Below are 12500 nucleotides of genomic sequence, written 5' to 3'. Positions count from 1 at the left end.
AAGAAAGAAACTTTAATAGTCATGAAACATATAGATTTATAGTAGAAAAACAAATAAGCAAGAATGAATACAGCAAAAAACATAGAATCAAAGATTACATACAAGTTAATCTCATAAAAACACAAAATCAATAATTAATCTAATAGATTATAAAATCAGAAAATCAAGCACACATAAAACACCTTGAGAGACAATTTGAAATCAGAAAATCATCCTAAGACAAACTTCAAAACACGTACAGTCACATTCTCACATTCTCCTTGCTCTAAGACTCCTTCCTTCCTTGCTATGTTGACTTTGTTCCATCTATACATAATTGTCTTAAACCCTGCAATTGGCTGAAATAAGTTAAATAACAAGCATAAATTCACCAATCTAATAGAAAATGAAAACAATGTGGTAGAGAAACAAAGTAGAACAAACATACTTTTGAACAGGATGACAATGATGTCGGAGTCGCAAGAAAACAATGTGTTGACATGCTTATTCTGTTCCTTGGTGGAAAGTGTAAAGTTGGGGATGAAAGTAAACTAAATATATTTTATGTTGGTGGGGTGGAACATGTCTGGACAATTTCTGAGATAAGAACCATTGATGTCCATAAACCATCCCATCCCGGACACAAGGGGTGAGCTGGTAGGACACATCCGCTCACTCAACCAGGACAACAATTGAAAAAATATTAATCAATATTTATATCTATTAGTTTTATTTGCTTATAATATTTTTTTAAATATTTAAAATATTTTTAACATCCACCGTTTGTGATTGTTACTACACTATGTATGTTTTTTTTAAAAACATTTCGACCATTCCAATTGACAAATGCAATTCAAATTGCGTCATTTTCGTAATACATGCTTAAGAGTAAAATACTTGACATGCATCTTAAATGTCGAGTAACGGGGACGGTCAATTCAGACCATGAACTGGGGCATGCAGGCTTGTCTAACTTTCTTTTTTGCAGGAATTATCATTTGTGCTCACTAGTATGCAGGTACGGAGAAACAAAGCCATTACTAGCATAGAAGGGATTCATGTTAGAAGGGATTCATGTTCTAGAAGGGATTTTAGATGAATCCCTTCTAGTATGAATCCCTTCTAGAACCAGAATCCCTTCTAACATGAATCCCTTCTAACATGAATCCCTTCTAGAACCAGAATCCCTTCTAGCATGAATCCCTTCTAGAACCAGAATCCCTTCTAATGATTCTAGAAGGGATTCTCTTTAGAAGGGATTCATGTTAGAAGGGATTCATGTTCTAGAAGGGATTTTAGATTTAAAAATTCTAAAAAAATTTGTCAAGCATTTCATAATTTTTCAGAAACCAAAAATATATATTTATTTTTTTTTGCATTTAAAATTATTTTTAGTCCAGCATTTTCCTCGGCCACCTTCTAGAAGGGATTCTTGTTCTAGAAGGGATTCATGCTAGAAGGGATTCTCCTTAGAAGGGATTCTGGCTCTAGAAGGGATTCATGTTAGAAGGGAACGGGGATGTTGCATAGTCGGCCAATAATAGTCTGCTCGAAGAGCCTTTCGTGCAAGTGATCGTCCGCCGGGATGTTGGGCATTGATTCCTCGGTGCATTTCCCTCAATATGTCGGGAACTTTCTCTTCCTCGACTCATTTGAGTAATGAGATGGAAAATCCCCTACGGTAAAGTTTCCCTTCGAGGAGAATGTACGAGCACGCCCTGTGTTTGGTGTGATGTCGGAGTCGCAAGAAAACAATGTGTTGACATGCTTATTCTGTTCCTTGGTGGAAAGTGTAAAGTTGGGGATGAAAGTAAACTAAATATATTTTATGTTGGTGGGGTGGAACATGTCTGGACAATTTCTGAGATAAGAACCATTGATGTCCATAAACCATCCCATCCCGGACACAAGGGGTGAGCTGGTAGGACACATCCGCTCACTCAACCAGGACAACAATTGAAAAAATATTAATCAATATTTATATCTATTAGTTTTATTTGCTTATAATATTTTTTTTAAATATTTAAAATATTTTTAACATCCACCGTTTGTGATTGTTACTACACTATGTATGTTTTTTTTAAAAACATTTCGACCATTCCAATTGACAAATGCAATTCAAATTGCGTCATTTTCGTAATACATGCTTAAGAGTAAAATACTTGACATGCATCTTAAATGTCGAGTAACGGGGACGGTCAATTCAGACCATGAACCTGGGGCATGCAGGCTTGTCTAACTTTCTTTTTTGCAGGAATTATCATTTGTGCTCACTAGTATGCAGGTACGGAGAAACAAAGCCATTACTAGCATAGAAGGGATTCATGTTAGAAGGGATTCATGTTCTAGAAGGGATTTTAGATGAATCCCTTCTAATATTTTAAGAATCTAAACTTGTAATATTGTAATTGCGCTTAAAGCTTTATCAGTGGAATGAAAGCCCTTACATATGTCAATTTTTGTCTTACATGTTTTTCTTTACCAATATTTTTCAATTCTATTTCAATTGAAAAATTATTTAATAATGGCGAGAGCTCTCGTAATTTTCCAATTTTCGCAATCACCAGAAGCATCAACACTCAGCAAAAAGATAACATCATTATTTTTTTTTTTTGCATTTAAAATTATTTTTAGTCCAGCATTTTCCTCGGCCACCTTCTAGAAGGGATTCTTGTTCTAGAAGGGATTCATGCTAGAAGGGATTCTCCTTAGAAGGGATTCTGGCTCTAGAAGGGATTCATGTTAGAAGGGAACGGGCACCAATGATCTGTTTAACCACTAAAGCAGAATCACCATAAACATCGAGGTTCTTGATTCTCAAATCAATTGCTTCTTCTAACCCCATAATGCATGCTTCATACTCTGCTTCGTTGTTAGTGCATACGAAAGCCAACCGGGCGGTAAATGGAATGTGGGAACCCTTCGGGGTTGTGATTATTGCCCCAATTCCATTACCATAGGAATTTACGGCTCCGTCAAAGATCATTTTCCATTGGGATCCAATCTCAGGCCCTTCGTCCGGTAGAGGTTCTTCACAATCTTTCATCTTCAGATACATGATGTGTTCGTCGGGAAATTCAAACTTCATTGGCTGATAGTCTTCGATAGGCTATTCAGCGAGATATTCTGACAAAACACTCCCCTTTATGGCCTTTTGGGATACATACTGAATATCGTATTCTGTCAGAACCATCTGCCAACGGGCTATTCTTCCAGAAAGCGCCTGTTTTTCGAACACATACTTGATCGGATCCATCTTCGAAATCAACATGGTTGTGTGGTTGAGCATGTACTGCCTCAAACGCTTAGCAGCCCAGGCAAGAGCGCAACACGTTTTCTCCAACATCGAGTATCTGGACTCGCAATCTGTAAACTTTTACTCAGATAGTAGATAGCATGCTCTTTCCTACCTGACTCGTCCTGTTGACCGAGCACACAACCCATGGAATTCTCAAGAACCGTTAGGTACATAATCAGGGGACGACCTGGTACTGGAGGCATAATAATCGGAGGTTCCTGTAAGTACTCTTTTATCTTTTCAAAGGCATTTTGACAGTTTTCGTTCCAGCACACTGCTTGATCTTTTCTCAGCAGTTTAAAAATTGGTTCACACGTGGCTGTGAGGTACGAGATAAACCGAGCAATGTAGTTTAATCTCCCCAAGAAACCACGGACTTCTTTTTCCGTTTTCGGTGCTGGCATTTCTTGTATAGCCTTCACTTTAGCAGGATCAACCTCGATACCCTTCTCGCTTACTATGAACCCCAGTAATTTTCCAGATCTCACCCCGAAGGTGCATTTGTTCGGATTCAGTCTCAGCCTGAACTTCCTCAATCTTTCAAACAACTTCTGAAGATTCACCAGATGCTCTTCCTCAGTTTGTGACTTCGCGATCATGTCATCAACGTAGACCTCGATCTCCTTATGAATCATATCATGAAAGAGAGTCACCATCGCCCGCTGATAAGTTGCCCCGGCATTCTTCAATCCGAAAGGCATCACCTTATAGCAAAAAGTTCCCCAAGGGGTTATGAAAGTGGTCTTTTCCATGTCTTCAGGGGCCATCTTGATCTGGTTATACCCTGAAAAACCATCCATGAAAGAGAATACCGAATACTGAGCAGTATTGTCCACTAACACGTCGATGTGAGGAAGAGGGAAATCATCCTTCGGACTTGCCCTATTCAGATCCCTGTAGTCGACACACATCCGCACTTTCCCATCTTTCTTAAGTACTGGCACAATGTTTGCAACCCACGGGGGATAATTTGTCACGGCAAGGAATCCGGCATCCAGCTGTTTCTGTACCTCCTCTTTGATCTTGACAGACATTTCTGGTTTGGTCCGCCTCAACTTCTGCTTGACAGGAGAACAACCCTCTTTGAGCGGAAGCTGATGCATCACGATATCAGTGTCGAGTCCTGGCATATCCTGATATGACCAGGCGAAGACGTCCACATATTCACGGAGCATTTCAACCAGTCTTCTCTTGACACTGTCTTCCAAAGCAGCCCCTACCCGTACTTCTTTTCTGGCATCTTCTGTCCCCAAGTTTACGACCTCGAGATCCTCCTGATGAGGCATAATGACTTTTTCTTCCTGCTTGAGTAGCCTGGCCAGTTCTTCGGGAAGCTCACAATCTTCAGTAGCCTCTTCTTCGGCCTGATAAATGGGATTGTCAAAGTCATGCTGGGCTATAGCTGAGTCATGGTCGGTGGACTCTGAACAAGAAGACCTGCAATGATTGATGATTTGAATGTTTATTATGATATGCATTGGAAAACACATTGCCGTTTTGATGTGAGTTTTGAAAATGCATAAATAATAATAAAAAATAGAAAGACAGTGATCTAAAACATTTGAATGTGAAAAATGTCCTTTATTAATGATAAAAACGTCGCACGCAGCGATTAATGAGCCCTTTTAACAAAAAGTCGGTGTGTCTTGGGCAGAACACACCAATGCCACATGAAGAAAATGAAAGCAATTACTCGAATGAAGTGACTTGGATGATCTTTTGAGAAGTCCAATTGTCGGGGCCTTGGCCTGGTGCGCAAGGACGGATCCAGCTGTCTATCTCGCAGTCGCTGTCCCCTTCTTCGTCAATTGCATTGATCATATCGAAGAACATGCCGGCACTAGTGAAGCGCACCGGACCATAGGATTTTGAAGACTCTTCCTGACGTCTTGCTGGCCTGTAGCCTAAAATGTTACTATTCTCCAATTAATTAAAACAACCCCAAATTAATCTCAACACCACTAATTCCACTAAAAATGAATAACTTGGAATTGAGAAAATGATATATGTATGACATTTATTCTGGTTCTAGAAGGGATTCATCACAGCCCTCAAAGTTGTTTCTTTCACAATTTTCCAACACTTCTACGTCGCCATTATCAACACTTTCCACTTGTTCGACATCAATGCAAATAGCATCAACTTGTTCATGCAACTGCAAATTTGGTTCTCCTTAGACGGGATTCATTTTAGAAGGGATTCTGATTCTAGAAGGGATTCATGTTAGAAGGGGTTCTCCTTAGAAGGGATTCATGTTCTAGAAGGGGTTCTCATTAGAAGGGATTCTCCTTAGAAGGGATTCATGTTATGCATATCCAATGTCAAAGTAGTAGAGTCCTCCACTCTCCTTAGCACTGCCAATCATCTTCCCCGAGTTCAAATCCTGAAAGACACAGTGAGATCGGAAAAAATTAGTTTGACAATTTATATCTTGGGCTAATTTATTGACGGACATTAGATTACAGGATAAATTTGGAACATGAAGGACATTTTTAAGAGTTAACATCGGAGACAACACAACTGACCCTTTACCTGCAATGGCTGAAAAAGAGCCATCTGCGATTTTTATTTTTTGATTACCTGCACATGGACTACATGAAGAGAACAAAGTAGGTATGGGATAGTTTTAAAACAAACTAGCCAGGTGGACATAGTGGTGAGAATGGAGGCTCCGGTGAGGACGGTGACAGCTCCGGTGAGGACGGTGACAGCTCCGGTGAGGACAGTGGCAGCTCCGGTGATTCTCTGTGTGAAGATGGTCTCGGATTAGCAGTACCGAGACCGGAAGATGTGTTTTTCGGTCTCTCTGTCGTTTGGAGCTTAGATGACGGTTATGCAGGTGTCTAAAGGTTGCACCCAGAGCCATACCTACGATAAATGCACCAACCTAAGAAAATAATGAAGCAATGTACTGTGTAAGTATGGTTGAAAATAATGATAACAAGAAGTCCTCAACATATTGATCAATTCCAAAATAATGAATGGTAGTTTCCTTAAGAGCTTGATGCAATGACTTTTGACTCGTTTTGTGTGTATGAGTGGGATGAACAAAATATGCAAGCTTCAAAGTGTATTACTAGATGGAAACATTGTTATGTCATACTATCTTTGATTAATTATTATTAAGTTTAATATGTTTAAATTTTGTATGCACATGTTTTATAATTTTTTATTATTTAGTTATATATTTCCTATATTAAAAATTAAAGTGCTTCCACGTTGTCAGTTATATCCCTTGAAGTGCCTCGAAGTTGTCAAACCTGATAATCAGGCCGCCCCAAACATTTTAGTGGCCCTGCTCACATTTTAAAAATAAGGCCTTTTATAAATAATAGAAAAAAGTTGAGTAATTATTGAATATATAAATACATTATAGGAGATGAACTTATTAACTAGATTTAAATTTCACGGGTGATTTATTTAGCTAATTTAAATGATTACATGTGTTCTATAGATAAACTCCAAACCTACTAAGCATATCTTTGGTTGACAGTCTCCCAAGGCATGCCATCCACACAACAAAATTTTCCTTGGACGCGCATAATTCCCCGGAATTATCCTTCTCCAACTAGTTTTAGGTTTATCAATTGCCTCTCTATCTCTAGAAGACTATTTAACGGGTGTTTCTAGAACACTATGGATATAGCCCTTAACTTAGATTCTTCATTGACACAATGATATAATGAATGAGAGACAGTTAGTCACAAGAGACTATTAAATTACATGATGATGATGCAAGGCAGCTGAGCAATCTTCATTTGTTAATATCATGATAAGAAGCAATCGTTTTTCATAGTTGGTGATAGATGAGCAATCAAATATGATGACAAAACGTTAACATAAGCAAACAATAGCACAATAGCCCCATCATCTTGATGCCTCATCATATATTAATATCCATTGAGACTATATGTAACATGGTTGTCAAAACAATGTAATCAAAACAGTATGTAAAACATACTTCACAGAAACTCCAATACAACATTTTCATTTTTTCTTGTTCTTTGATAAACTTGGACTATACTTCACGGGTTCTTTCCGTACCCTTGACGACCTTCTGATACCTATCTCAGGTGGAGGAGGTGGAGACTGAGGTGGAGACGCTGAAGAAGACTGACCTATCTCAGGTGGAGGAGGTGGAGACTGAGGTGGAGACGCTGAAGAAGACTGAGCAGCATTCACCGGCGAAGAAGGATGAGTAGATGCATCATTCATGTAGAGAGAGACTACACCATCCACCAAAGAAGTCAATCTGTCCTCCGCCAAAGAGGAAGCTGAGTCGTACTCCGCCCCGGAAACCAAAAGGTCCTCTGCCACATTAGCAGGAATCAAAAAGCTAGGGCTATGGCTAGCATCACCCTCTACTCCATCACCCACATCCTCCGTCAAACTTTCATCCTCCGTCTCGGCTGCCACACACCATTGACATGGTATAATCTGAAAAATGAAAGGAAAAAAAATGATAAATAGAATGTCAATTCTTAACCAGAACCAGTGGGCCTATATGTTAGGAACCCGAAAAACCACAAGTTACAGAATATAGAAGAAATGAACTAAAATGCACAAATATGGAAATAATGTATTATTTCTGAAACCGAAAGGTAAATAAATGCAAGAGGATGAATATCCTAATGCCCTACAGAGGCAAAAAGCCAACTGTCCAAAACAAACTTTTTCTAGTCCTTCTATGATACCATAAAACATAATTTTATAAGTTAGTTATGCATGAATAGAGTGCAAAAAAAATGTACCTCTGAGGCTTCAACAATTGGAAGAATTGGAAGGCGTTGGAATTGGTCGAAGCCTCAGAGGTACATTTTTTTGCACTCTATTCATGCATAACTAACTTATAAATTATGTTTTATGGTATCATAGAAGGACTAGAAAAAGTTTGTTTGGACAGTTGGCTTTTTGCCTCTGTAGGGCATTAGGATATTCATCCTCTTGCATTTATTTACCTTTCGGTTTCAGAAATAATACATTATTTCCATATTTGTGCATTTAGTTCATTTCTTCTATATTCTGTAACTGTGGTTTTTCGGGTTCCTAACATATAGGCCCACTGGTTCTGGTTAAGAATTGACATTCTATTTATCATTTTTTTCCTTTCATTTTTCAGATTATTTACCATGTCAATGGTGTGTGGCAGCCGGCGGAGATGAAAGTTTGACGGAGGATTGGGTGTGTGTGGTAGTAGAGGGGTGATGCTAGCCATAGCCCTAGCTTTTTGATTCCTGCTAATGTGGCAGAGGACCTTTTGGTTTCGGGGGGGAGTCGACTCAGCTTCCTCTTTGGCGGAGGACAGATGACTTCTTTGGTGGATGGTGTAGTCTCTCTCTACATGGAATGATGCATCTACTCATCCTTTTGCGGTGAATGCTGCTCGTTTCTTCAGCGTCTCCACCTCAGTCCCACCTCCTCCACCTGAGATAGGTCAGTCTTCTTCAGCGTCTCCACCTCAGTCTCCACCTCCTCCACCTGAGATAGGTATCAGAAGGTCGTCAAGGGTACGGAAAGAACCCGTGAAGTATAGTCCAAGTTTATCAAAGAACAAGAAAAAATGAAATGTTGTAGGAGTTTCTGTGAAGTATGTTTACATACTGTTTTGATTACATTTTTGACAACCATGTTACATATAGTCTCAATGGATATTATATATGATGAGGCATCAAGATGATGGGGCTAATCATTATGAATGCTTAGCACAAGCACCATAAACACCACATACACCAACACTGCTACTACATTTTCACCTCTTACTCCTCAAACATCTTGATTAAGATACATATGCAAAGGACCAGAGAAGAGTAGGAAGGTTTAGACTAGCCTTCTTGGTCATTAGTAAAGTAGAGCTAGCTGAAGTGGCTTTTGTAGAAATATTACAGCTAGAAAGTTTGATGACTTCATCCTCGTGAAAGAACTTCACTTTCCCTGTTGGTCCTGTTCTAAAAGATTGCTTCCGTGTGGAAACTTGCAAGCCAATATCCTGTTTCACTTAACATGGTGAAGTTGTACAGTTTTTGGATTGACATGTTTCACAAAACCAGTAATCTGGAACTTCAGTGAGATTATTTCGTATGCAGTAACTGAAATGGGACATAAATGTATGGAATCAGAACAAATTATACACAACAATAGTACATAAAAGTGATATAGTATAATCATTGGTCAGATGCCATAACCATTCCTTTTCCCACAAGCAATTGAAGAACTTGAGGAGATAGATGTGAATCAGATGATATGGAAAACTACTCAAATAAAAAAAAAGATAGTGTGAATCTCATTATTGCATTCATGTGTGTCACTAATTAGATGATGAGGCATTTGGCTACCTTATAAGAGAGTTAGTTGCACCGCCGTTTACCTGCGTCTTCGAGTGCCCCCAACTTTCGTTCTTGATTAATTGAAAACAGCCTTGGCAAGTGCTTCGCAGTTGTTCGTCTTTCCATAAATCCAGAATTTCACCTCTGACTATGAAATACGAATGCCCCGGCCTGCCCTGTTATCATTACTCCGATCCCGAAGGCCAACACAATAGGATCAGAATCCTGTGTGTTATCCCATGCTAATGTATCCAGAGCGTAGGCTTGCTTTGAGCACTCTAATTTCTTCAAAGTAACAGCGCCGGAGGCACGACCCGGCCAATTAAGGCCAGGAGCGCATCGCCGGCAGAAGGGACGAGCCAACCGGTGCACACCAGAGGCGGACCGATCAACCCAACCCAAGGTCCAACTACGAGCTTTTTAACTGCAACAACTTAAATATACGCTATTGGAGCTGGAATTACCGCGGCTGCTGGCACCAGACTTGCCCTCCAATGGATCCTCGTAAGGATTTAGATTGTATATCATTCCAATTACCAGACTCATGAGCCCGGTATGGTATTTATTGTCACTACCTCCCCGTGTTAGGATTGGGTAATTTGCGCGCCTGCTGCCTTCCTTGGATGTGGTAGCCGTTCTCAGGCTCCCTCTCCGGAATCGAACCCTAATTCTCCGTCACGTCACCACCATGGTAGGCACTATCCTACCATCGAAAGTGATAGGGCAGAAATTTGAATGATGCGTCGCCAGCACAAAGGCCGTGCGATCCGACGAGTTATCATGAATCATCAAAGCAACAAGCAGAGCCTGCGTGACCTTTTATCTAATAAATGCATCCCTTCCAAAAGTCGGGGTTGTGGCACGTATTAGCTCTAGAATTACTAACGGTTATCAGTAGTAGATACCATCAAAACAACTATAACTGATTTAATGAGCCATTCGCAGTTTCACAGTCTGAATTAGTTCATACTTACACATGCATGGCTTAATCTTTGAGACAGCATATGACTACTGGCAGGATCAACCAGGTAGCATCCATTAATGACTCTGCACATAGTGCAAGTTTTGCACACAAAGGGAGCAAAACATGCAAAAGAGCAGGGCATAATTTTAAGCAACCATTAGTAAGGACATAATGGAATAAACAAAGGTCATCTCAAGTACCGCCTCCAAGAAATCAGTGAATACATGCATACCGCAAGAGACGTCGCATACAACATCTAAAACGGCACACACGCATCACTTCAAAAGCCACCGCAACACCAAGAAATGGTATGGGATGGTAAAACCTAACGGGCCACTTGTTTACCATTTTATAGGCAAGACAAACAGGAACACATAAACAAACACCGAATGCACACGATGAAAAATGACTAGGATTGTGGTGTTCACCGTTCCATGCAAAAGCATAGAGCCAGCAAACACAAACAATTGCAATACCACTCATACGCCCCCCACGAGCAAGATCCAACATCGCAGGACGTACCACACCCACAATGCCAAGGCACGCAGGCAAATGGTAGCATACAACAACGCCGGTTCCTCCGCGCTAGGCATGAAGAACAACACAAGGCAACTAGGCAAATGGGCGCACAAACATGGGCGGGCAAGTGAAAATTTCCAAAAATTTATCCAAAATTTGATTTGATTTGAAAAATATTTGATTTGATGATGAAAAATTTTAATTTGCAAGGATTTCTTGCAAAAATGGCTTTTCCTGCGTGCCAGGCTGCAGCCTGGCGGGTCACAGGACGGTCGGACGGCCCCGGGACGGTCGGACTGGTCAAGGGCCTCCCCCTATATAAGCTTGATTTGCATGTCCTGCTTTAGCAGCAACTGGGTCCCTTTTCCCTGTAGACATAAATTCCTTGTTTTATGAGTTAGACTTTGAATTTTTTCATGAAATTTTGCATGCTTGTTAAACACAATATAAGAATGAGGTCCACCAAAATAAATTTTTTTCGACGTCGTATGAATTTTTAATGATTTTTCTAAGTGTCGGCTTTATGCGGACGGAAACCAACGGAATCCTAGTCGGAACAATGAATTTTGAGCCGATTTTTTGCATGATCTTTCCTCAATACATATAGAAAGGATCTGCAAAGTTTCGGAGCATTTCGAACAACTTTGATTTTTCGACCGAACGGGTGGTCCATAGGCCATAGGCCACGTGCCACGGGACGAGAGGCGGGAACATCAAAACTTGGCCTAGACAACGAATTTTGATGCCAATTTTTGCATGGACGTCTATTCCAATAAATGTTGGGGGACTGCAAAGTTTCGGAGCATTTCGAATAATTCTCGACTTTCGACCGGAACTAATCGTCGAAACGCCACGTGCCACGGGACGAGAGGCGGGAGCGACAATAACTTGGCCTACACAACGAATTTGAGTCCCAAATTTTACATGGACATCTATACCAACAAATGTTGAGGGACTTAGAAGTTTCGGAGCATTCCGAACAATCCTCGATCTTTTGACCGAAACGCGTGCTCCATAGGCCATAGGCCACGTGCCATGGGACGAGAGGCGGGAACGACAAAACCTTGGCCTACACAACGAATTTGAATCCCAAATTTTGCATGCACATCTATACCAACAAATGTTGAGGGACTTAGAAGTTTCGGAGCATTTCGAACAATCCTCGATTTTTCGACCGAAACGCGTGCTCCATAGGCCATAGGCCATAGGCCACGTGCCATGGGACGAGAGGCGGGAAGGACAATAACTTGGCCTACACAATGAATTTGTACCCCAATTTTTGCATGGACTTCTATTCCAACAAATGTTAAGGGACTCCAAAGTCTCGGAGCATTTCCCACAATCCTCGATTTTTCGACCGGACCTAGTGCTCCATAGGCCATAGGCCATAGGCCACGTGCCATGGGACGAGAGGCGG

The sequence above is a fragment of the Lathyrus oleraceus genome, unplaced genomic scaffold (genome assembly GCF_024323335.1).
Source record: "Lathyrus oleraceus cultivar Zhongwan6 unplaced genomic scaffold, CAAS_Psat_ZW6_1.0 chrUn0109, whole genome shotgun sequence".
Lineage (NCBI taxonomy): Eukaryota > Viridiplantae > Streptophyta > Magnoliopsida > Fabales > Fabaceae > Lathyrus > Lathyrus oleraceus.
This window is presented reverse-complemented; position numbering follows the sequence as displayed.